The sequence below is a fragment of the Sus scrofa genome, chromosome 3 (genome assembly GCF_054392235.1).
Source record: "Sus scrofa isolate SSC_HxYL_T2T_F1_AM1 chromosome 3, Sscrofa_HxYL_maternal_Yorkshire_Landrace_v2.0, whole genome shotgun sequence".
Classification (NCBI taxonomy): Eukaryota; Metazoa; Chordata; class Mammalia; order Artiodactyla; family Suidae; genus Sus; species Sus scrofa.
The window spans coordinates 60,571,452-60,596,490 of NC_139385.1; the positions used below are offsets into that span (position 1 = coordinate 60,571,452).

Sequence of the window (25,039 nt, forward strand, 5' to 3'; positions counted from 1 at the left end):
ACTACAACAAAGCTCAGCGGCAGAGTCTCCTGTCCCTGATGTTCTGGATGATGAGAGAAATGGTGGTGTCCATGTTGAGGATTTTCTGACCTTGTTTTTATTCACTTGCTCTTTATCTCTGATCTGTTTCATAAAATTGTCTGCCATGGTGGGTTCAAATGTACACGATAAGCAATGACAAAAATTCCTGTGTGTTAGATACCTCCGTAACTAAACTCGAATAAAGTGTGTTCCGTGTTGAAAGAACTCCCCAAACTACCTCCCAAAGAGGCTGCTGTAGCAGTTTGCATTCACCCCCAGCAGAGAAGGAGAGTTCCAGTTGCCCCACATCCTTTCCAGCCTTGGAGGTGGTCACTGTCCTTCTAGCAAGTGTGCAGTGGTTGCTGAGGGTGGTTTTAATTTGCATCTCCCTGATGACAATGATATGGCACATCTTCTGGTGCTTATGTACCACCTGTATGGCTTCTCCAGTGAGGTGTCTATTTAGGGCTTTGGCCCATTTTTCAATCAGGTTGCTTATTTTCTTGTTGTTGGCGCTTTAAGCCTTCTTGGTGTAACTTCAACTACAGTCCTTTATCCGGTGTGTCTTTTGCAAACATTTCCTCTCAGTCTGTGGCTTGTCTTCTCCTTGTCTTAACCTTCCTTTCCCAGAGCAGGACTTTGTAATGTTAGGGAAGGCCAGCTTATCAATTCTTCTTTCCATGACTGTGCCTCTGGTGTTGTGTCTAAAAAGCCATTGTCACGTCCAGGGTCATCTAGGTGTCTTCCTATGTAATCTCCTGGGAATTTTACAGTTTTGTGTTTTCCCATTATGTCCGTGATTTCCTTTCCTTTTTGTTATCACAAAACAGAAAAAAGCTGGCCAGATGCTGGGCCCCCGTTTCCTTCTCTGAAAAACGAGAGTGAATGATCTGGGTCTTTTTGACAAGCCATGGTTTCACATGTCAGTCAGCACATCTGCCCAGGGGTAGCATCTGAAGCTGTTACTGTCAGAACATCATTGCCATACAGTGGTCCAAGGGAATGGCTTTGACTGCGGGTCCAGAAATGCTTTTGGCCCTTCCTTGTGTAGCCCTCCTAAAGGTTTGGGTTTGTTGTCTTGGCTGTTGTGTTACCTTCTATATTACACCTTACCTTGGGACATGACTTACAGCTGATATCACTTACAGACCAGGGGTTTAGTGATGCAGAGGTCTTGGGGTGCTAGTTCCCTGCCTTGGAGACTGTGGGGCTCAGGCACAAAGCTCATCTGCTGCTGGGAGACCACATTCATGTCACCCAAACAAGCCCCCTCTGAGGCGGAAAGACTGTCCCCTTGGCCTGCCTGGTTGGCCCCTCCTCCTCTGGACCAGCCCCCCACCTCGAGAAGATTCCACCTGCCTCAAGTCAGGAGGTGATTCAGTGTCGGGGGTGGGCGGCAAAGAAGCAAGGAAGCCTTTGAAGTTCCATGAAAGTGATCATTGGGTTGTTTTCGGTCAGATTCTTAGAAATGCCTTAGCATCCTTGTCAGAAGCAGAAGCTTGGCTGACTCGCCTTGAATGACGCAGTTATGTGTCCCTGGGTCGGAGTGACTGCTTGCTCAGTGGATGGAGAAAATACAGCTTAAATGAGTCAGAGAAGGTAGGAAAAAAGGAAGAGTCAAAGGAAATGAGCACAGCGCTTTCAAATGTGCAGATTGTGGCCTAATGGCAAAGCTCTCCTGAAGCTCCTCAAGGAAGGCTCAAAAGGGTGGTGCCGACACAAAGGCCATGTGGCGTCAGCCTGGATTCACATCCTGACTCTGCCGCTCATAAGCTGGGTGACCCCCCAAGCCAGTGGGGGACCCCCAAGGGAAATGGGAAAAGCCCACGAGAGGGGTCCTGGCTCGATTGTGTTTCTTGGAACACCACTGCCTCTTTCTGCTCTTGATGCAACTTCTGGTTCCAGCAGAAAGCTTGGTCTGGCAGGCTATAGGATTCCCCCACTGAGATACAGGTGACAGGCTCACCCTGCCCTCTCTGGGAGTCTTGCTGCACTGCGGCTCGTGGCGGGCTCGCTGGCTTCTGTGCTCGCTGGACATCACGGCTGCTGTGGGTGGATGGGGTGATAAGGATCTGAGGGCACACGTGGTCCACATGTGTTCTGTGCGTCTGTTCCGCTGGATCACACGCTTCCCAGTCCTGTTCCCTCATGGGACTTGCTTAGAAAACCTAGACTCAAAGACACAGCTATTCAGAACTTCAGGACAGGGCAGCATTCTGCCCGATCTGGGGTACAAGTCATATGCCCATGAAGCCAGCCCTCATGATATCTGACGATTCCTTTTTTTGTTTTTTTTTTAGGGCCACACCTGTGGCATATGGAGGTTCCCAGGCTAGGGGTCGAGTCAGAGCTGTAGCTGCTGGCCTACACCACAGCCACAGAAACACCAGATCTGAGACTCATCTGTGACCTACCCCACAGCTCACGGCAGCACCGGATCCTTAACCCACTGAGCGAGGTCAGGGGTCAAACCCAAATCCCCATGGTTACTAGTCAGGTTCTTAACCTGCTGAGCCACAACAGGAACTCCTTTTTTCTTTTTTTAATTAAAATATAGTTAATTTGCAACATTGTGCCAAAGTCTGCTGTATGGCAAAGTGACCCACTCATTATCTTCCATCATGGTCTATCCCAGGAGACTGAATATAGTTTCCTGTGCTGTACAACAGGACCTCATTGCTTAATTTTTAACACACGTGCAGCACCACACCCAGAAATATTATCTGTGGCTTCTGTGTCTTCCCCGCTGAGAAGCGAGGACTCAGGAATTAAAATGAAGCTCATCCCAACTTCTTGGCCCTTGACACCCCGTCTCCATCTGTCCCCATGGTCACCCTGTGAAATGTTCAGAACGGTCGTGTCTCTCCTTATTTTTCAGTTGTGAGAACTCAGGGTGGCAGAGGTTAACTGAGGACCCCCGCTTCTCTCCATTTACCATGTGGTTCCCTCAGGGATGCTGCCCCTGCCCGCAGGAGCCCTGGCCACGAGTCCCAGGCCACCTGGTGGTGACCTGCTCCGGGCCAGCCTTGGAGACATTGTGCCTGGAAGGGGGCACCCCCCCCCCAGCCCCAGGATATCTGGAGCTCCCCCAGGGTGATTCCACAGACGCGACAGGTAGCTGTTCGGTTCTTCCCAGTCCTCAGATGCATTTCCCGCGGCATTCTGCTCAGCTGCAGGACTCCATACTATCGCGGAAGTAAAATCCATGAGTGGATTTATTTAGCATCATTAGATGAATAGATGTTGCCCACAGAATAGACTCCTTCGGGTCTTAGGTATTTCCGTCCCTCCCCATCACTCAGTGGCAGAGAACAAGGCAGGACGAGGGCGGGAGCTTGAGCCAAGGAGCCTGCATTCTCATTATCTACCTCCAGCCAGCTTTGCAGCCACGGGTTAGCAAAGTGTGTCCCTAACCATGGGCTCCTCAGGGGCAGAAAGTGGGAGCTTGTGTTAGGTTTTCCCCAGTTTATGTGAAGGCTCTCAAGTGCAGGGAAAAAATATTGGCCCAGATTTCAGGTGCTTTGGCTTTTCCAAGACAAACACCACAGTTACATTGTGAACCATGCACTCACTTCTCTGTCATTGTGTTCATTGATCCGGGGCGTGCATAGAATAGAAATGTATTTTACCCATCAAACTGAGGATGTTTAGTTTAGTTCCATTGTGGAGTTCCCATTGTGGTGCAGTGGAAATGAATCCAACTAGTAACCATGAGGACACAGGTTCGATCCCTGGCCTTGGTCAGTGGGTTGAGGATCTGGTGTTGCCATGAGCTGTGGCATAGGTCGCAGATGCGGCTCGGATCCCGCGTTTCTGTGGCTCTGGCGTAAGCCGGAAGCTGCAGCTCCAATTGGACCCCTAGCCTGGGAACTTCCATATGCCACAGGTGTGGCTCTAAAAAGAAAAAAAAAAAGTCCATTGTTTCTTCTCTAAGGTTGTCACTTTTGTTATCTGTCCTGCCTGCATCTCTCTGGAAACTTGTTCTTCTCTGACCCATGTCTGTTTAATGCCTGGGTAAAGATGCTGGATGTAAAGGATGATAAAACCGCCTTCATCTCGGCCCATGTTCTCACATTTCGCTTAGAACTGATATTTATTTTATTGTAGCAGTGGGACTAAAAATTTATACTGGAATTACCTGGTGGCTCAGGGGGTTAAGGTCCCTCGTTGCCATTGCTGAGGTTCCAGTTGCTGCTGTGGCGTGGGTTCGGTCCCTGGCCAGGGAACTTCTGAATGCCACGGGCACAGCCATAAATAAATAAATAAGAAATAATTACAAATTTAGACTAAAATGAGAAGGGCAACCAAGTGAGAAGTGCTCTCTTAGCCTGTAATGGAGAGTAGACCCAGAGTAGCCGTACACAGCTTCCCTTGAACTTCTATTCTGAGAGCCAGAGCATATTCAAGAGTGTATTCATTTCCTTTGAATTCAAAGTAATAACTATACATTGTTAAGAAATGAACTCCAGATGTAGATTTTTTTTATCAAACTTTTCCGACATGTTAAATAAATTTTAGACCGATGAATTCAGTGTTTCTGTGATAAAGATCATAAAAACATGTTCCTTTTTCAGAAAGCAATCTGGGAGTGCATATTTGTACTGGAGTTAATGCCGTGTTAAGTCAGTGTAACGTAGCTGCTGCAAACATTTGTGGAGCAAAGAAAAAAATGCCTTTATTTAAATCTTGCCAAGAGCAGAAAATGAAATGAGCAAATGCATCCTGGAGGGAGATGCAGTGGGATGATTGGAGCTGTTTTATTACTGTGGGGCAGTGGTGCTGGCCTCCTGTTTAAGCCTCATGTACTAAAATGGTTATGACCACTAATAATCTCATGTCAGAGGGTGTCTTACAAGAGATGTTTGATGAGTGAATAAATGTTGGAGCAGTGATTTTTTTTTTCTGCTACGGAACTTTTATTTATTCAATGTAGATATTCGAGACAGAGACCCTAATTGTAATACTATTTGTATATTTACATAAAAGTAAGAAAGAAGAATAAATGAACATCAGTTCCATTTAATAATGAAATCCCTGGGAGTCCCTTTGTGGCGCAGTGGAAAAAGAATCCCACTGGTAGCGGAAAACAAATCCGACTAGTAGTGGAAAACGAATCTGACTATTACCCATGAGCATGCAGGTTCAATCCCTGGCCTCACTCAGTGGGTTAGGATCCAGTGTTGCTCTGAGCTGTGGTGTAGGTTGAAGACTCGGCTCAGATCCAGCAGTGCTGTGGCTGTGGTGTAGACTGGCAGCTGCAGCTCCTATTTGACCCCCTAGCCTGGGAACTTCCATATCCTGCAAGTGCAGTCCAAAAAGCAAAAAAGAAGAAAGAAAGGAAGGATGGAAGAGAGAGAAAGAAAGAAAGGCAGGCTGGCCCTTGGATGACACAGGTACCATCAAGTCAATGTTAGCAATATTTTCACTAAATTGTGGAATCATGAAAAATAAGACTCTGTTTTATCCTTTTGATTCCCACCATCTATCCCAGCACCTGAATAAATGCTTGGACATACTGTGTGTGCATGCGTGTGTGTGTGTGTCTGTTTGTGTGTATGTGTGTCTGTGAATTCTCATCAGGGGTGGTTAGACAGCTTATTTATGTGCACAACGTATTTGCAAATTGGGAGAAAGTCTTTGGAGGCCAGAGAGCGATTACAGCAGCTGGAGAAGGGGCTGGGATGGAGAGATACCCAGATTACTTGTTTAGCAAGAATATCAAACCAGAATTCTGTGATGCACAGGGTCACCTCAGAGACACACGATGTTCAGACAGCCTCCCTGACCTCCTTGGATGTTTGAGAGGAGGCTGCCCCAGGCAGAGGAAGGGCTCGTGGGAACTTGGGGCTGAGTATGCTCAGAGCCACGGGGACACAGCAGGAGCAGGGCCAGGTGGGCAGGTGGGATGTGACGTCAGAGAGACAAGCAGGACACGCCACCCACTTCTCGGAGGCCCAGCTGGCAGGTGTCTAACAGCAGGAAGAATAAAGGGTTGAGAGCAACCAATTGCTACATTATATCACCACCTAAAAAGTTCATCCCTGGTGGCTCAATGGGTTAAGGATCCATCATTGTCACTGCTGTGGCTTGGGTTCAGTCCCTGGCCTGGGAACTTCCACAAGCCTCGGGCACCGCCAAAAAAAAAAAAAAAAAAAAATTCCACCCTGCTCTCTGGATCATCTGCAGGAGCAGGTGCAGTAGGCAGGGAGCTTATTCCAGCAGCACAGGGGAGAGGAGGCCACCATGGCCATGGACATGAAGAAGACAGTCAGTCCTTCAGGTCTGGGTGTATTTTAGGGTTGGGACTGGACGTGAGCTTTTAAATGCAGAGAAGAATCAAGAATGACACCACTCTGTGGCCGGAGCGGCTGGGTGAGTGCTGTTCCTGGATGGGGACACCTTGCCGAGGAAGGGAGAATAAGTAATGACGTCTTGTGTGGATCTGGGGAGTTTAGGTCCCTGGAGCCATCCCACAGCAGGGGGTTCTATGCATCTGCAGTTGGGAGAAGCTGGACTGTGGGGTTGAGAGTGGAGGCATCGTAGACACAGGAGCAGCACTGTCACAGCCCTGCGCTGATGTGTGTCATCCTCACGCCACCTCCTGTCGTCCTCAGGCCACCTCCTCAGTGATCAGGGAGTGCAGCTCTGAGCTCCAGGGAAGCTGTATTTTGAGTTTCTCACTCTTCTGTTCCATTTCCCGTTCTCCTTTTCCATCAGCCCTGGGGCTGGGAGAGGGGGTCGTTTATCTGGCGCCTCCCCACCCCGTGCAGCAAGTATTCTTGTCTCCACCCACCTGCCCCTTAGGTACAGTTTCTGAAATTAAAAGCAAAGAATGGGGTCCTGGTTCCCTGTGACAGTTATCCGTGGAGCGGGCAGTCTTCTCTTTGTCCCCATGAGAGAAGGAGAGTCAGGAGCCAAAGGGAAAGTGGGCAAAAATCAGAACGCATGGTGTCCTGCAAGCCTTGGGTCTTTGGTGGCTGTCTTTCCCAAGTCACTTTGGGCTCAGCGTTTTTTTGGCTCAGGATATTATGCCTTGAATCAGGTTGTAGCAGGTGTGGTGTCCAGATACTGAGGAATTTATGAATGAATGAACTAATGGAAGATGAGTGCTGTGCTAGCATGCACACGAGGACCAGATAAAAAAGTATTGGACTCCTATCCACACAGGGACTGTGACCCAGACACCACTGGCCATGACCCGGGGTGGTTGGGAATTACAGGATGTTGTAACAGGTGACCTAGTTTCAGAAACTTCAGAAATGATTTTGTAAGCTGGAAATGTTTTCCTGGTTTGGAAAATGAAAACTGGAGAAGCATTCCAACCGTGACCGGTTACCCTGACGTCCACTGGGTCCTACCCCAGCCCCTCACCTTTACAAGAGGGGAGCCCTGCAGGAGGAGAACTTGGCTTTGAAGCTCACAGGGCAGAGCTGAAAGCGCCACACGGAGAGCGGTCTTTGAAGTCTCACGGTTTGTACTAAATCTTCGAGGTGATTTTATACTTGGCTCCATGGTAAGTGTGTATATGTGTTTTAAATCAAAAATGGATGTGTTTCTTCCAGCCCACTGTGGGCTCAGAGCTCTTTTATGCCTTCAGAAATCATTTTGGCTTTAAGTTTTTCTCTTCCACACTGAGAACTCATGCTGCCACATGACAGTTTCAACCAAAAAGTTGGAATCCAGGGTAAAAGGTTAGATTTGTATTTTTTTTGGGGGGGGGGTTGTTTTTTGGGTTTTGTTTAAGATTTTAATTTTTTTATTAGAGTTGATTTACAATGTTCTCTCAATTTCTGCTGTTCAGCAAAGCAGCAAGTGACCCATCACACATATATACACACACACACACACATTCATTTTCTCACGTTATCCTCCATCATGTTCCATCACAAGGGACTAGATAGAGTTCCCTGTGCTATACAGCAGGAGCTCAGTGCTTTTCGATTTGCAGTTTGTGCTCATGTATTAACCGGAATTCTTACCTAGAGAGATTAGGGAAGAGAGATATAAACACAATTCATGAATTCTCCTTGTTTTTGAAACTTTCACGACAAGTTTGACGTTTACAAGTTATGTGGAAAGTCAAGACTTTAAATCTGCGTAAAACAGAGAAAATAATAAGTGAGTTTCCGTCCCCAGATTGAGTACTTGTTAGCATTTGGCCATGTGACACCAGATCCTGTCTTTGTGAGGAAGGACATATTGAAGCCTGAACGTGGCATCCCGCCTCCCCTCCCTCAGGTCTCTTTCCTCCTCAGGGGAGCTTACTGGCTAAAGTTGGTGTCTGCGTTGTCAACTTTTACACAGATGGCACCATGCGCTGTGTTTGTTTTTGCAGGTTCTGTTTTTGCCTCCCTGTTCCACTGAGATTTGCCCTCACTGATCTGGGGAGATGGAACTAAAGCAGAGACCCTGTTTGTTTTTGTTTTTGTTTTAAGATGGGGCTCTTGCCACAGAAAACTCTTTCTTTCTGTCAAGATCCAAAAGCCCCCCCATGGGGTGTTTGAAGCCTCCTGGAGGCTGTTCTGCGAAGCTCCCTTGCCTTGTGAGGTGCCCCGTTGCCCAGATGGAAGAGAGATGTCAGATTCTGAATCTTCAGTGTACTTTTGGTTTGCTGTTCTGCTGCTCAAGAGGTTAAATCTTAACTTTCTCAAGAACGTGATTCTGGTCTCCAAGGGCAAAGCAACAGGGGATATAGAGTCAGCCTCATAGTAGGCTGAATAAAGGTTCATTGAATTATAGCCGCATCCATTAGAAACCTCTGAGCAGGATGAAGCCACTGAAGGATGTTCATCAGGACCCTCAGGCCATGATGGGTCTACTTTTTACACCAGAAATGCCAGGCAGAGGGCTTTATTGGGGGTCACTTGGTGCTTGTCAGCTTGATCAGGGGCAGGTGTTTATCTAGCTAGACCAGGGCACACCCCATTTGGAGTCGTTAAACAGAAGGATGGCCACAGGTAAACCCTGAAGGTCCAGTATCCTTGGAACCAATACTCAACACAGTGAAATCCAGCATGGGGTGACTTTTTTAGTGTTATAGAATTCCAAAACCTGGATTGAAAAATACTATTTCTTGAGCCCTCCCTGTGGGCCAGGCACTGTGCTAATACATCTCCTAGGGCAACGAGAATCAGGCTGGATCAGGCTTTGTGTGAAGAAACTGAGGCTTAAAGGAGTCCTCCAGGGAGGGAGTGGGATGGAGGAGGAGTTTGGGGTTAGTAGATGCAAACTATGATGTGTAGAATGGAAGAGCAATGAGGTCCACCTGTACAGCACAGAGAACTAGATCCAGTCTCTTGGAATAGACCATGATGGAAGATAGTCTGAGAAAAAGAATGTATCACTGGGTTCCTTTGCTGTACAGCAGAAATTGGCCCAACACTGTAAATCACCTATACTTTAATTTTTAAAAAGTAAAATAAAATATTTTTTAATTTAAAAATTTAAATAAGTAAATGATTCATCCAAAGTGGCAGTGTGACCAGGATGTTAGCAGGGCTGTCCCGACCAGGGCGTTCTGGTCAACTCCACTCGGCAGAGCCATCCCAGTGTGGAGACCAGGGATAGTGTCCTTGAGCTGCCTCCTGAGTGGTGCCAGGACCCCTCACCACTGCATCTCATCCCCTGTGGACCTAAGGTGATGTTCTGGACGCCTGCTTGGATGAGGATGGAAGGCCTCTTCTCCTAAACAGGGGCGCTCCTGTTAAGAACCACCTGGCTGAGAAAGCAGTATGGAGGTTCCTCAGAAAACTGAATACAGAGTTACAATATGACCTGGGGAAATCCCGCTCCTGGGCATCTATCCTTAGATAAAACTACTATTCAAAAACATACATGCACCCCTATGTTCACAGGAACACCATTCAAAATAGCCAAGACATGGGAACAACCTATATGTCCATCAATAAATGAGCAGATTAAGAAGATGTGGTACATATACACAATGGAATACTACTCAGCCATAAAAAGAATGAAATAATGCCTTTTGCAGCAACATGGATGCAACTAAGAGATTCTCATACTAAGTGAAATAAGTCAGATAGAGAAATACAAATACCATATGATATCCCTTCTATGTGGAATCTAAATAAAATACGGCACAAGTGAACCTATATACAAAACAGAAAAGACTCACAGACATGAAGAACGGATTTGTGGTTGCCAAGGGGATGGGGGAGGAAGAAGGATAGAGGGGACGTTTGGGGTTAGTAGGTGCAAACGATGCCATTTAGAATGGATGAACAATGAGGTCCTGCTGTGCAGCATGGGGAACTCTATCCAGTCTCTTGGGATAGACCATGAAGGAAGATAATATTAAAAAAGGATTGTATATATATATGTATGACTGGGTCACTTTGCTGAACAGCAGAAATTGGTACAATGTTGTAAATCAGCTATTTTTGTATTTTAATATAAAAATAAAAGAATCACCTGCTGGCCGCCTACATGTTCACCACAAATCCCACTTACATTTGAGGAATCAGAGAAAAACTTTCAAATCTCAGTGGCAGGTATGCACTCTTGCATCTTGCCTATTAAACATAAGCGTGAAGCTAATTAACAATGTCTGCCATGAGCCTTGGCATGTTATGGTATAAAGTGTAAATATTTGAATGTGAATTGTCGTAAAACAAACAGAGCCCTGCGTCCGGAGCAGACGGGCTGTTGCAGGCAGCCCGAAACCCCAGCTGGCCAGCAGCCTGTGCCATCTCTGCCCAGCAAGTCATGGGCATCTGGAGCCCCTCCCCACTGCTGGGCACCTGCCACTCACTGCAGAAAGATCCAGAAGCTAAAAGCTGCCTAGAGCTGCTGGCCTGCCTGGGTCTTTGCCTTTTCAACAGCTTCCTACCTGCCCCGCCGCCCCAGGACAGAGCCTGTAGTGCTGAGCCCATCGGGGCCTCAACAGAAGGCCCCTCGCTCCTGGCCGCCCGTCTCACACCTGTCCCCCACCCCTACTGCCCAGCCGGAGGCAACTGGCCCCTCCATACCACTGTGTTCCCCATGTCCACTCGGGCCCCTCCTCTCTGAAGTAGCCCAGGGTGACCTCAGCCTTTGTCACGCCTCTGACTATTTACCCATCCTGGGAGCGAGAGAACAGTCGAATCGTTCTGTCTTCTGCCCGGATAACAAGCCCCGAGATCACGTGCCTTCACCCCGCAGCCTCTCTACGGCTGTTGGGGGCTGACCTCCCATATTCTGACCTGCAAAATCGTCTTGGTTGGTGCTCTCTGGTGACAACCAGCTCAAGGCAGTGTGGGTGCTGAGGCTCTCCTGGGAAAGTCCGTGTCTCCAGCGAACACAAACAGGGATGTTGCAGAACACAGGATGTTAGGGGACCACGTGGTTCCGCCAGGGTAGGGAGCTGGGCTGAAGTACCACGTGGTACTTCGAGGCAGAGAGAAAAAAAATCTCATTAAAATGTTAAATGTGGGCATCTATCCGGACAAAACTCTACTTAAAAGAGACACATGCACCCGCATGTTCATTGCAGCACTATTCACAATAGCCAGGACATGGAAACAACCTAAATGTCCATCGACAGATGATTGGATTCGGAAGAGGTGGTATATATACACAATGGAATACTACTCAGCCATAAAAAAGAATGACATCATGCCATTTGCAGCAACATGGATGGAACTAGAGAATCTCATACTGAGTGAAATGAGCCAGAAAGACAAAGACAAATACCATATGATATCACTTATAACTGGAATCTAATATCCAGCACAAATGAACATCTCCTCAGAAAAGAAAATCATGGACTTGGAGAAAAGACTTGTGGCTGCCTGATGGGAGGGGGAGGGAGTGGGAGGGATCGGGAGCTTGGGCTTATCAGACACAACTTAGAATAGATTTACAAGGAGATCCTGCTGAATAGCATTGAGAACTATGTCTAGATACTCATGTTGCAACAGAAGAAAGGGTGGGGAAAAAAATGTAATTGTAATGTATACATGTAAGGATAACCTGACCCCCTTGCTGTACAGTGGGAAAATAAAAAAAAATATATTAAAATGTTAAATGTGGCGCCACCTCCCTGTGACTTCGAGATACAGGGCCAAAAAGAGCTTCTGGACCAGAGGCAGGCAGGGAACCACTCAATACCGAGAGAATAATCCATTTGTCAGGAGTTGTTATAAAGATTAAACTGAGACGGAAGGGTTCAAGTGAGACGGTCCAGGTGAGGCGCTGGGCACAGTGCCTGCTGTGTGAGAGCCCCTCGGGAGGGATGTCTGATGTTGGTCTGCTCCGTTGCCCTGACAACTGCTGCTCAAATGCTGACTCGACCCGACCCAACCTGACCTGCCCAAAGTCACCCACCCTGGCACCTCTGCTAGGAGCCGCCCACCGGACTTCAAGGAGCTCACGCTCTTCCACATTGACACCAGCATCCAAATTTTGAACCGAGAGGAAGCCTGCCCTCATTTCTGTCATTTAGGCGTTTGCCAAGCGAGCTCCCTGGAGTGGTCCAGCCCCAGCATCCTCCTCCCCCCCACACACAGTTCTGCTCCCTCGTTCCTGGGGCCTGGGGTCACAGGTGACTGGCCAGAAGCTGCCAGCAGGGGCTGCCCTTCTGGAGGACCAATTCTGGTCCCAAAGGGGTGCTGAGTGTCAGGGGCTGCCCTCCCACCCCCGCACCCTGCTCCACCCCGGTTGCTATACTTGTTCTTTCTGTCCTTCTGGATCTTAGCTTGAGAACGAGCTGGGATAGAGATGGAGTGAATTAGGGAGTGGGCCCTTAGTGGCCTTTAGGATGCCTTACATTTATAAAAAAGATGAAAAAAAAAAAAAAGAAACTGAGTCTTTTGTGAAAGGACCCCTGAGGTGGTGAAGAGGCAGCAGAATTCCAGCTGAGTGGCATCTCCTGTGCTCTGCAGACAGCGTTTTCCTGGATGTGTGACAGAGCTAATTTTAGAAAGATGATTCTTAAAAGAAAATGACCCCCAAGGCTACTAAGATAAACTAAATCTTCTTCATTATTATTTCAGCATTAAGACAAATACTTAGAATTAAGATCATTTAGACAACGTCTACACACGAAAACGGGCACCAATGTTTCTCAGACCAAGAAAAAGCATGGCCCAGGGGCACTTGTAGCAGACACATCCATTCACGTGTGTTCAAAACACACTCTGTATTCAAGGAAGCTGGTGCTCAAGCTTGTCCACCTCACAGTGTGGGAAGGACATCATTGCAGCAGCAAAAGCCCAGGGTTAACCTCTCTTTACCCTGGCACAAAATAAGAAGGTATTACCCCTCAGCTGCATCGTAATGTTTGTCTGCGGTGGTGCTTACATTTCATAATTTTACTGGCCAGCATCATAAATTGTGCCTTTTGGGCAACATGGATGGAACTAGAGACTCTCATACTAAGTGAAGTCAGTCAGAAAGAGAAAGACAAATACCATATAATATCACTTATATCTGGAATCTAAAATACGGCACAAATGAACCTTTCCACAGAAGAGAAACTCATGGACTTGGAGAACAGCCTTGTGGTTGCCAAGGGGGAGGGGGAGGGGAAGGGAGTGGGATGGACTATGAATCTGGGGTTAATAGATGCAAACTATTGCCTTTGGAATGGATAAGCAATGGGCTCCTGCTGCCTAGCACTGGGAACTCAATCTAGTCAGTTATGATGGAGCAGGATGGGGGATAATGTGAGAAAAAGAATGTATATATGTATGTGGGACTGGGGCACTTTGCTGTACAGTAGAAAATTGACAGAACACTGTAAACCAACTATAATGGAAAAATAAAAATCGTTTTAAAAAATAAAAATAAAAAAACAAACTGCCTTTTGGGAAAATGTGATTTCTTTTTGAATGACTTGAAGGCTTTTGAGGGAGTTCCTGTTGTGTCTCAGTGGAAATGAACCCGAACTAGTACCCATAAGGACACGGGTTCGATCCCTGGTCTCGCTTAGTGGGTTAAGGATCCAGTATTGCCATGAGTTCTGGTATAGGTCGAAGACGTGGCTCAGATCCTGCATGGCTGTGGCTGTGGTGTACACCTGCAGTTGCAGCTCTGTTTCAACCCCTAGCCTAGGAACTTCCATATACCACATGTGTGACCCTAAAAAGCAAAAAAAAAAAAAAAGCAAAAAAAACCCCCACTAATTATCATTTCTTTGAGAATTAGTATCTAGGGCGTGAGCACCAGAGTTTCCAAGCAGGTAGAACAATCTAAAGCATTTCTAGGAGTTCCCTTCATGGCTCAGTGGTAACAAACCTGACTAGCATCTATGAAGATGCAGGTTCTATCCCTGGCCTCACTCAGGGGGTTAAGGATCCAGTGTTGCTGTGAGCTGTGATGTAGGTTGCAGATGGGGCTCGGATCCTGCACTGTGGCTGTGGTGTAGGCTGGCAGCTGTGGCTCTGATTGGACCCCTAGCCTGGGAACTTCCATATGCTGTGGGTGCAGACCTAAAAAGAAAAAAAGAAAAGTATTTCTAGCAGTGGAATCATTGTTTTGTCTGTACCATTGCCTTCATGTTTCCTGGAGGCTTGGCTAGAAAGGAGACAGAGAGTGGGGGAAAGGTAGGAAATGGGGTGGGGGGCAGGGGGTGGAATGAGTGGAAACAGGCAGAGAATGTGCCCTTGGAGTTGACGCCCTAGCACGGCCAGGCGGCAATGTTGGGATCATTGCTGTGGGAGAGAAGAGAAAGCCACATGCCCAGCTGGCGTTTATGCCAGACCTCCTCCCAGGGACGGGGCAGGACCTCCACAGCCTCCGTTACTGAAACCATCCCGGTGAGGCTGGCGTGAACCTGTGGTTGGGAAGCCCCTTTTCACCTCGCCTGGGGACCAGTGATTTGCCTGATGGCCTCTATTTATAGCTGCCTGATGTGGATCATGCTGATGATGAGATGGAGTGGGGAGTGTCAGCTTGCAGTATTTCAGATGTGCTATACTAGGGGGGAAAAAATGTACTTATCCAACATTTCTTCCTATTAGGCCATATAGGAAGGCGAAGGCTGGTCCACAGCTATGACTTTGAGCCCATCCTCCACCTCTCTGTGTCCTGGATCTTTGCAGCTCTGCCGATGACAGGGGCCACGATCCATGTAATGATTTCTGTAGCATTTTGCCAGCAGAGGATGTGTGCAGCCTTGAGAGTTCATCATTTTGGAGAATGTTCCCTTAATGGGGAACAGGGGTTTGCCGTATCAGAGGATGCAGGGAGGGCTTTGGTTTATTAACGGCTGAAGGCTCACCAAGAACAGAAGCAGCCAACCCACGCCTTTCTACTATTACTGAGCATCAGGGCACGAAGTCTCACCTGACGAGAAGTGGTCCTGCGAGGAGTGATGCTGGTCCTGGCTCAGCAGAGGCCTCACAAACCCCACCCTGAACACCTCCCAGCACTTGGGGCAGGGGGCAGGAGGGTACCGTCTCCTCCAGGGTCCTGGCCCCTTGCAGCCCCATCCATTCTCTGGGCTTTCCCTTCCTCTCGTTTTTCTTTTCTTTTTTTGTCTTCAGGGCCACACCTGCAACATATGGAAGTTCCCAGGCTAGGGGTTGAATCGAAGCTGCAGCTGCAGCTGCCAGCCTACACCACAGCCACAGCAACGCCAGATCCTTAACCCACTGAGCGAGGCCAGGGATCGAACCTGTGTCTTCATGGATACTGGTCGGGTTTGGCACCGCTGAGCCACAACGGGAACACTCTCTTTCTCTCTTTGAGTCCCTGGACCTCCCTAATTACCTTCCTCACATTTCTCATCTCCTCATGAAGGAAAGGGCTTCGAGACTCCTTGGCTAGGTGGGAGCTGGGCGCCCCTCGGAGGCAGATGCTCTGAGTTCTGCCCTGCAGTGTGGGAGGTTCCTCTCCAGGTTCATTTCCTGCAGCCTCTAGACTCTGCTAAGTGGAGGCAGTTGGGGGGGGGGGGACGGCACCTGGCGTGGGGGGACCCTGACCCTCAGCTCCAAGCTGCAGGCCCCTCCCCAGATCAAGGCTTCACCCACCCCAGCCCTTTGATTTGGGGCATTAAAAACAGTCTCTCCAAGTTCCCGCTGTGGGTCAGCGGTAATGAGCCCAGCAAGTATCCATGAGAACGAGAGCTCAATCCCTGGCCTTTCTCAGTGGGTTAAGGATCCAGCATTGCCATGAGCTGTGGTGAAAGGTTGCAGACTCGCCTCGAATCTGGCGTTGCTGTGGCTGTGGTGTAGGCCGACAGCTGTAGCTCTGATTTGACCTCTAGCCTGGGCACCTCCGTATGCTGCGGTGTGGCCCTAAAAAGCAGAAAAATAAAAAATAAAAACAGTCTCTCAAGCAAATGCTAAAGTAGGAGACCTCTGTTCCGTGTCCTTCAGTAGCCCTCAGACTGTTCTCAGTGCCGACAACAAGGAAAGGAACATTTCCAGCCAGAAGCAGACAGGCTGCCTTTTAAATCAGCCACTGCAGCCTTCCTTCCGTACCATAATTTGGTCTTTGTCCTCCTTCTGGCCCTGGAGCTTCTAAAACCTGTGGAATTTCCTGAGTTCTCAGAGTGTCTTTGTTATGCTAATGAGTTTACTCTGGGTGGCCTCCCAGAATCGGGTCCAGTCTCCAGGAGGAGCTGTGATTGGGGTGGGGGGTGCTTTGGGCCAGCCTGACCTGGAGGCCGGGAGGGTGTGGCAGGGGAGATGGAATATTGAGTTCGGTCCCAAGCCCAAGAGTCCATCAGTGATGTCATCTAATGAGACCCACCAAAACTGGAGACCATAGCTCACTGGAGCTTCGTGGTTGGTGAAGGCCTCCATGTCCTGAGAGAGTGACGTTCCCCCAACCCCAGGAGGATGGTGACATGGACTCTCTGCATTTGGGACCCTCCGGCCACCTCCAACTCTGTATCCCTTCCAGAAAGCCTGTGACCTCTAGTTCAGGGCTTTCCTGTGTCCTGCAAGTCATTTTAGCAAATTATCAAACCTGAGTGGCGGCGTGGGAACCCCCAGGTTGTAGCCGGACCATCAGAGGGGTGGGTGGCCTGGGGGTCCTGCTTCATTCAGGCTGGGGTCTGAAGTGGGGGCAGCCTCTCCAGACCGAGTCCCCTTGGGGGGGTTGCCGTGCTAACCGCGGTGGCTGGTGTCAGAACCCTATGGTCCTGCTCTCAGCTGGGGGGAAGCAGAATAACTGTTGTTATGGGTAATTCTGTGATTTCCAATAGGAAAGTGGAAATCCTGGAAACACTTTTAGATCTTTAGGTTGGGCTTCACAGTTTGAAGCGCTGTCTCCTGAGCGGATAGGTTTAAAAAAATCATTTAGCAGCACCTGCCCAAAGCGTGGTCCCTGGGCAGTGCACGTCCACACACAGCTCTTTGGGTGTTCCTGATAAGATGGGGACAGAACTTGGTGGTGAGCATGGGGACATGGATGAGACATTCAGGAATGGAAATAGGAAAGTACTGAGATTGTGACAATTTAGGGGAAATGATCCTTTGCCACAGACTGTGTAAGAAGGGATATTTAGAGTCGAGAGCCTCATTCGATCCCATCAGATGGAATCAGAACTTAGGGCTAAAAGTGTGAGCAAATGGGCTTTTCTGTGTTATCTGCTGCTTGCTTTCTTTGTGGCTTTGAGAAAGTTACTTAACCTCTCTGGGCTTCAGCCTCTGCACCTAGAAAATGGGTAGAGCCATATTTCCATGGGAAGACCAAGTGAGATAATCCAGGAAATGTGGGAAGTGAGCACACGGTCTGGCAGAAAATGAATTGATGCAGCATTATTTCCTGTATGTTCCTTTCTTGGCATCAGTGTTTCTGGCTTGGGGAGAGCTTGTTCTGTATATGTGTTTGACACACGACTGTAAAGGAAACCCAGAGCTTCATTTGCATGTGAATACAAGGCCAAGCAAATGCTTTTTAAGAAGCCACAATTTACACACGTCATCCCTCTGAGAGGCCAGGCTCCTGTCTCAAGGATATAGGACTTTCAGAAGCATTCTGGGCACTTCTCGCTTGGCGTTTTTATCAGAGCTTGCTCCAATGATCGTTTCTTTTCTTTTCTTTAAATGACTTTTTTACTTTTACCATCATAGCTGGTTTACAGTGTTCTGTCAGTTTTCTCCTATACAGCAAGGTGACCCAGTCGCACATACATATATACATTCTTTTTCTCACATTATCCTCTATCATGCTTCATCATAAGTGACTAGATAGCATTTCCAGTGCTAGACAGCAGGATCTCATTGCTTATCCATTCCAAAGGCAATAGTTTGCATCTATTAACCCCAGATTCACAGTCCATCCCACCCCCACCCCCCTTGGCAACCCCAAGTCTGTTCTCCAAGTCCATGAGTTTTTTTTCTGTGGAAAGTTTTATTTGTGCCATATTTTAGATTCCAGATATAAGTGATATCATATGATATTTGTCTTTCTCCTTCTGACTGACTTCACTTAGTATGAGTCTCTAGTTCCATTCATGTTGCTGTTGCACTGAATTTGTAGATTGCTTTGGGTAGTATGGCCATTTGTGCAACGTTAATTTTTCCAACCCAAGAGCATGGGATAGCTTTCCATTTCTTTGAATCCTCTTTAATTTCATTGATTAATGTTTGAGGCTTCTCAGCATATAAGTCTTTCACCTCCTTGGTCAGGTTTATTCCAAGATATTTAATTTGGGGGGGGGCAATATTAAAAGATATTGTATTTTTTATTCCTTTTCTAATATTTCATTGTTAGTATACAGAAATACGACCAATTTCTGCATGTTAGTCTTGTATCCTGCTACTTTGCTGAATTCATTGATTAGTTCAAGGAGTTTTGGGGTTGAGTCCTTAGGGTTTTCTATATACAGTATCATGTCATCTGCATACAGTGACAGTTTTACCTCTTCACTTCCAACTTGGATACCTTTTATTTCTTTTGTTTGTCTGATTGCTGTGGCTAGGACTTGTAATATTATGTTGAATAAAAGTGGTGAGAGTGGACATCCTTGTCTTGCTCCAGATTTTAGTGGGAAGTCTTTCAGCTTTTCTCCATTGACTATTATATTTGCTGTGGGTTTGTCATAAATGGCTTTTATTATGTTAAGGTATGTTCCCTCTATACCCACTTTGGTAAGAGTTTTTATCATGAATGGATGTTAGACTTTGTCAAATGATTATGTCGTTTTTGACTTTTTTTTTGTTAATGTGGTGTATGACGTTGATTGATTTGCATATGTTGAACACCCTTGACACCTGGGATAAATCCCACTTGGTCATAGTGTATCATTTTTTTTTATATGTTGTTGGATTCGGTTGGCTAAAATTTTGCTGAGAATTTTCGCGTCTCTATTCATCAAAGATACTGGCCTATAATTTTCTTTTTTGGTAGTATCTTTTTCTGGTTTTGGTATTAGGGTGATGGTGGCATCATAGAATGTCTTTGGGAGTGTTCCTTCTTCTTCAACCTTTTGGAAAAGTTTAAGGAGAATGGATATAAGTTCCTCTTTGTGTGTTTGGTAGAATTTGCCTGTGAAGCCATCTGGTCCCGGACTTTTACTTTTAGGGAGTGGTTTTATTACATATTCAATTTCATTTCTAGTGATTGGTCTGTTTATTTTTTTTTTTACAATATTTGAATTTTTTTTCCATTTTTTTTATTCCTCAAATGAATTTATCACATCTGTAGTTGTATAATGATCATAACAATTTGATTTCACAGTATTTCCATCCCACAGCCCAGGCACATCCGCCCACCCCCCAAACTGTCTCCTCTGGAGACCATAAGTTTTTCAAGGTCTGTGAGTCGGCATCTGTTCTGCAAAGACGTTCAGTCTGTCCTTTTTTCAGATTCCACATGTCAGTGAAAGCATTTGATGTTGGTGTCTCATTGTAGTTAATCTGTTTCTTCTTGGTTCAGTTTTGGCAGGCTGTAAGTCTCTCGAAAGTTGTCCATTTCTTCTGCATTGTCAAATTTGATGGCATAAAACTGTTCATAGTTATCTCTTATGTTTTTGGATTTTTTGTGGTTTTTTTTTTTTTTTTGTATTTCTGCAGTATCCATTGTGATTTCTCCTTTTTCATTTCTTATTTTGTTTATTTGGGTTTTTTTCTCTCCTTTTCTTGGTGAGTGTAGACAGAAGTTTGTAAATTTTGTTTACCTTTTCAAAGAACCAGCTCTTGGTTTTATGGATTTTTTTCCTTTTGTTTTTTGAATCTCTATTTTATTGATTTCCTCTCTGATCTTCATGATTTCCCTCCTTCTGCTGATTTTAGGTTTTGTTTGCTCTTTTTCTAATTCATTTAGGTGGTGGGTTAAGTTGTCAGCTTGAGATTTTTCTTTTTTTGAGGAAGGCCTGTATCCCCCTAAGCACTGCTTTTGCAGCATCCCGTAGATTTTGGATGATTGTGTCTTCATTATTATTTGTCTCAAGGTATTTTTAAGTTCCTTCTTAATTTCCATGTTAACCCATTGGTTTTTTAGTAGCATGTTGTTCAGTCTCCATGTAGTTAGTTTTTTCTCATTTCTTTTCCTGTGGTTGATTTCTCCTTTCATGCCACTGTGGTCAGAGAAGTTACTTGAAATAATTTCTATACTCTTCAATTTGTTGAGGTTAGTTTTGTGCCCCAGTATCTGATCAATCCTTGAGAATGTTCCATGTGCACTTGAGAAGAATGTATATTCTGATTTTTTTTTTTTTTTTTTTTTTTATGTAATGTCCTGAAAATGTCAACTAAGGCTTTAAGTCTTCAAGTCTATTGTGGCATTTAGGATCTCTGTTGCCTTAATGATTTTCTGTTTAGAGGATCTGTCCATTGATGTGAGTGGGGTGTTAAAGTCTCCTACTATAATTGTATTCCCATCCATTTCTCCTTTTATGTCTGTTAGTATTTGTTGGAGGCATCTGGGTGCTCCTATATTAGGGGCATATATATTGACAATTATAATATCCTTTCTTTGAATGGATCCTTTTACCATTAAATAGTGTCCTTTTGTGTCTTTCTTTGTGGCCTTCATTTTAAAGTCTATTCTTTCTGATAGGAGTATTGCAACTCCTGCTTTCCTGTCTTGGCCACAGGGATGAAATATCTTTTCCCATCCCCTCACGTTCAATCTATGTGTGTCCTTTGCCCTAGGTGAGTCTCTTGTAGACAGCAGATGGTAGGTTTTTGCCTCTTTATCCAAGCTGCCACTCTGTGTCTTTTGATTGGAGTATTCAGTCCATTAACATTTAAGGTAATTATTGATAAATATGTATTTATTGCCATTTTAAACCTTGTTTTTCAGTTGATCCTATGTTTCTACTTTGTTCCTTTCTTTTTTTTTGGTTGGATGATTTCTACTTGTTTTATGCTTGAGTACTTTTCTTTTTGGTTTTTGTGAATGTAGTGTTTGGTTTTGATTTGTGGTTACCCTGTTTTTTAAGTATGTTAACCCTTCCTATATCTGCCTGCTTTAGCCTGATAGTCGTGTAGGCTCAAGCACATTATTAAAATTTAAAAAAAAAAAAGTCTAGATTTTCTCACTTTCCTTCCCCACATTTTATGATTTGAAGTCTGTTTTTAACATCTTCGTGTTTGTCCTTTTACTGTTCCTTGTGTTTATTGTCACTTTTATAGTCTTTTCCCCCCTTTTTAGATCTGTATGCTGGCTGTTGAAGTGATTGCTTTCAATTGTGATTTCCTCCATCCTATTTCTTCTTACTTCTTTTTTTATTTAGAGAAGGGCTTTCAGTATTTCTTTTAGAATGGGTTTAGTATTGCTGTACTCTTTTAGCTTTTGTTTGTTGGAGAAATTCTTTATTTCCCCTTTTGTTTTAAATGATATTATTGCTGGGTAGAGTATTCTAGGCTGCAAATTTTTTCCTTTTAGAACTTTGAATACATCTTGCCACTCTCTTCTGGCCTGAAGTGATTCTGTAGAGAAATCAGATGATAGCCTTATAGGGGTTCCCTTATAATTAATACTTTGTTTTTCTCTTGCTGCCTTTAGAATCCTCTCTTTATCTTTAACTTTTGCCATTTTTATTATAATATGTCTTGGCGTGGGTCTGTTTGGGTTCAACTTGTTTGGGGCCCTCTGCTTCCTGTATCTTGATATCTGTTTCCTCTAGATTTGGAAAGTTTCCAGACATAATTTCTGTAAATATCTTTTCAACTCCCTTTTCTTTTTCTTCTCCTTCTGGAATGCCTATTATGCATAGATTGGCCTGCTTTATAGTATCCCACAGATCTCTTATATCACTTTCGTGTTTTTTCATTTGGTTTTCTGTCTCCTGTCCTAATTGGGTGATTTCCCTTATTCTATCTTCCAAGTCACTAATTCATTCCTCTGCATTATTCATTCTGCTCTTTAATGCCTTTAGTTCAGTTTGCATCTCTGCAAATGAATTTTCTAATTTTTCTAGCTCCTTTCTAAAGCAATCTGCATTACTGCTATATCTTCTCTTAATTCCTTGATATCCAGCCTTGATTCCTTCAGTATTTTCACCACCTCCGTTTTGAGCTCAGTGTCCATCAGACTGCAGAGGACTGTTTCATTGTTTGCTGCTTCAGGTGAATTCTCCTGTTCTTTTAACTGGGAATGGTGCCTGAGCTTCTTCATCTTGCTTATGTGTTTCTTTTTCTGTGTGTTTAGGGAAGCCAACTGTAGCCTTGGAGGGCTACTTCTATGCAAGAGCACCCCTTTGTATTTTGTGGGGGGTACTATTTATTTTTGGCACAGGAGTTTGGCTATTTGCTTTCTCTTTCTTCAGTGTGAGCAGGCTGTTATCCTCGGGATGCTGAATGTGGGGCTAGTAGTCAGTGCCTGGTTGCTGGGCTCTTAACAGCATCAAGGACCTCAGGAAGGTGGAGCAGGCTACTCCTAGTTTCAGGGCCCTGGGAAGTGGTAATGAGCCTTAGGCAGATTTATGAGGTGCCCAGGGCATTTGGCAGTGGCAGCACCAGGGTGTGTGAGCTCCCAGGGGAGTGAGAACAACAACAGGTGGTGTTTGACCACAATGCTCTCCTCTGTGGTGCCCTCTGAGGTGATTGGGGCCGCAGGTGGTGCCTGTTCAAGGACCCCTGTTGGTAGTAGGCCACACACTTCTGGAGTCAGAGATAACTGCAGTGGTTTGTCCCCATCACCTGCAGACCATGCAAGAAGCCTCCTTTCTTGCTTAGCCCACAAAGGAGGTGCTGCCCTGCTGCTCCTAGTTGCAGGGTCCTGGGAAGTGACAGTGATCAAGCCTGTGTGGATGCTGCCTGGAGCATTTGGTAACATCAGCAGTAGGGCAGGTGTGTTCCCAGAAGAGTGAGAGCAACAACAGGTGGTGTTCAGTCACAGTACCCTCCTCAGTGGTGCCCTCTGAGGTGATTGGGGCCGCAAGTGGTGCCTGGTCACAGACCCCTAGTGGTGGCAGGCCACACCCACCTCTAGAGTCAGCAATAACTGCATGGTTTGCCCCTGCCACCTGTAGACCATGCAAGAAGCACCTGTTTCACCCACTTTATCCCACACAGGAGGTGCTGCACCAGTTGCTCCTAGTTGCAGGGTCTTGGGAAGGGACAGTGATTAAGCATCTAGGCACTGCCTGGAGCACTTGCTAGTGGTAGCAGCAGGGTGGGTGTGTTCCCAGGGGAGTGAGAGCAACAACGGGTGGTGCTCAGTTGCAGGGCCCTCTTTTTTGCCAACCTCTGAGGTGCCTGGGGTCACAGGTGGAGTCTGTTCACAGAGCCCTAGTGGTAGCAGGCCACGCCTCCCTCTGGTTTCTGAGATGACTGATTTGGTCTGTCCCTGAACACCTGTAGATCACACAAGTGGCACCATGTGCACTCAGCCCCCTGCTGCCCTTAGCCCACACAAGAGGTGCCCAGATACCCATAGCCCACACAAGAAGTGCCCGGTCTCCTGTAGCATGAGCAAGTGGCTTCTCAACACCCATAGCCTGTGCTGGAGGCGCCCCACCCTCTGAGAGCCCACGTGTGTGCAAGGAGATTCCTGTGGTGGTCCCCCCTCCTCCTCTCGCCCTCCCCAACAATGGCGCCTTGCTTCTCCTGTGGGCCCAGACCTTCTCCCAGGTTCCCTCTGCCGTGGCATTCCACTCTCCAGCCTGTAGCACACTGCTCCTTAGCCCTCAGGCTGTCCCCACACAGCCAACCCTAGTCCTCTCCCTGGAACTGACCTCCAGAGCCTGAGTCTCAGAGCCCAGCCTCCAGCCGAGTGTCTCAGGCGGTGGTATCCAGGTCGGTGGTGCAGACAATCTGTGTGGCTCTCACTCTGCTTTGCCCTCTTCAGTCCAGCTGCTGTGCTTTTCTCGGCGACTTTGAGGTCCCTCCATCTCAGCTGATCTCCTGGTGGGTTAGGTGGCTTCCCAGAGTGTGGGTTCCTTTTCTCCTTCACAGCTCCCTCTCAGGAATGTTAGTCCTGTCCTGATTCCTTCTCTCTTTCTCTTTCTCTTTCTTTTGTTTTACCCAGTTATGTCAGGAGTTTCTTGCCCTTTTTGCAGGTTTAAGTTCTTCTGCCAGAGTTCAGGAAATGTTCTGTGCAAATCGTTTTACATGCAGATGTGTTTTTTCATGTTTGTGGAAAGGGTGAATATGACGTCTTACTCCGCCATCTTGATTCCTCTTTTCTTTTCTTTCTTTTTTTGTTTTTTTGTTTTGTTTTGTTTTTTGCTTTTTAGTGCTGAACCCACCACATTTGGTATGGAAGTTCCCAGGCTAGGGGTCAAGTTGGAGCTACAGCTGCTGGCCTACACCACAGCCACAGCAACTCAGGATCCGAACCTCGTCTGTGACCTACACCACAGCTCACAGTAGTGCCGGATCCTTAACCCACTGAGCGAGGCCAGGGATTGAACCTGTATCCTCATGGATACTAGTTGGGTTTGTTTCCACTGTGCCACAGCGGGAACTTCCCGGTGATCATTTCTGATGTGAGACATCACCTTGAAACTTGGTGACTCAGAACAGCGATCCGTCATTACCACTCCTGGTTCTGTGGGTTGACTGTGCTCAGCTGGGTTCTCCTTTGGCGTCACACATGAGGCCACAGCCAGAGGCTGGCCAGAGCTGGAATTATCTGAGTGCTACACTGGACTGAAGGCCAAGGTGGGGAGGGCTGG

The 25,039-nt window shown here is 46.5% G+C and overlaps 1 protein-coding gene and 1 long non-coding RNA gene across 8 annotated transcripts in view; one reads left to right on the forward strand and one right to left on the reverse strand.

The window, feature by feature from the left end:
- The window catches only part of LOC146404655 (uncharacterized), a 347,061-nt gene that overhangs the window by 309,344 nt on the left and 12,678 nt on the right, over window positions 1–25,039 (reverse strand). The gene's annotated exons all lie outside the window — the stretch shown is intronic.
- Window positions 1–25,039, forward strand: part of ST6GAL2 (ST6 beta-galactoside alpha-2,6-sialyltransferase 2) — a 76,080-nt gene that overhangs the window by 14,355 nt on the left and 36,686 nt on the right. The gene's annotated exons all lie outside the window — the stretch shown is intronic.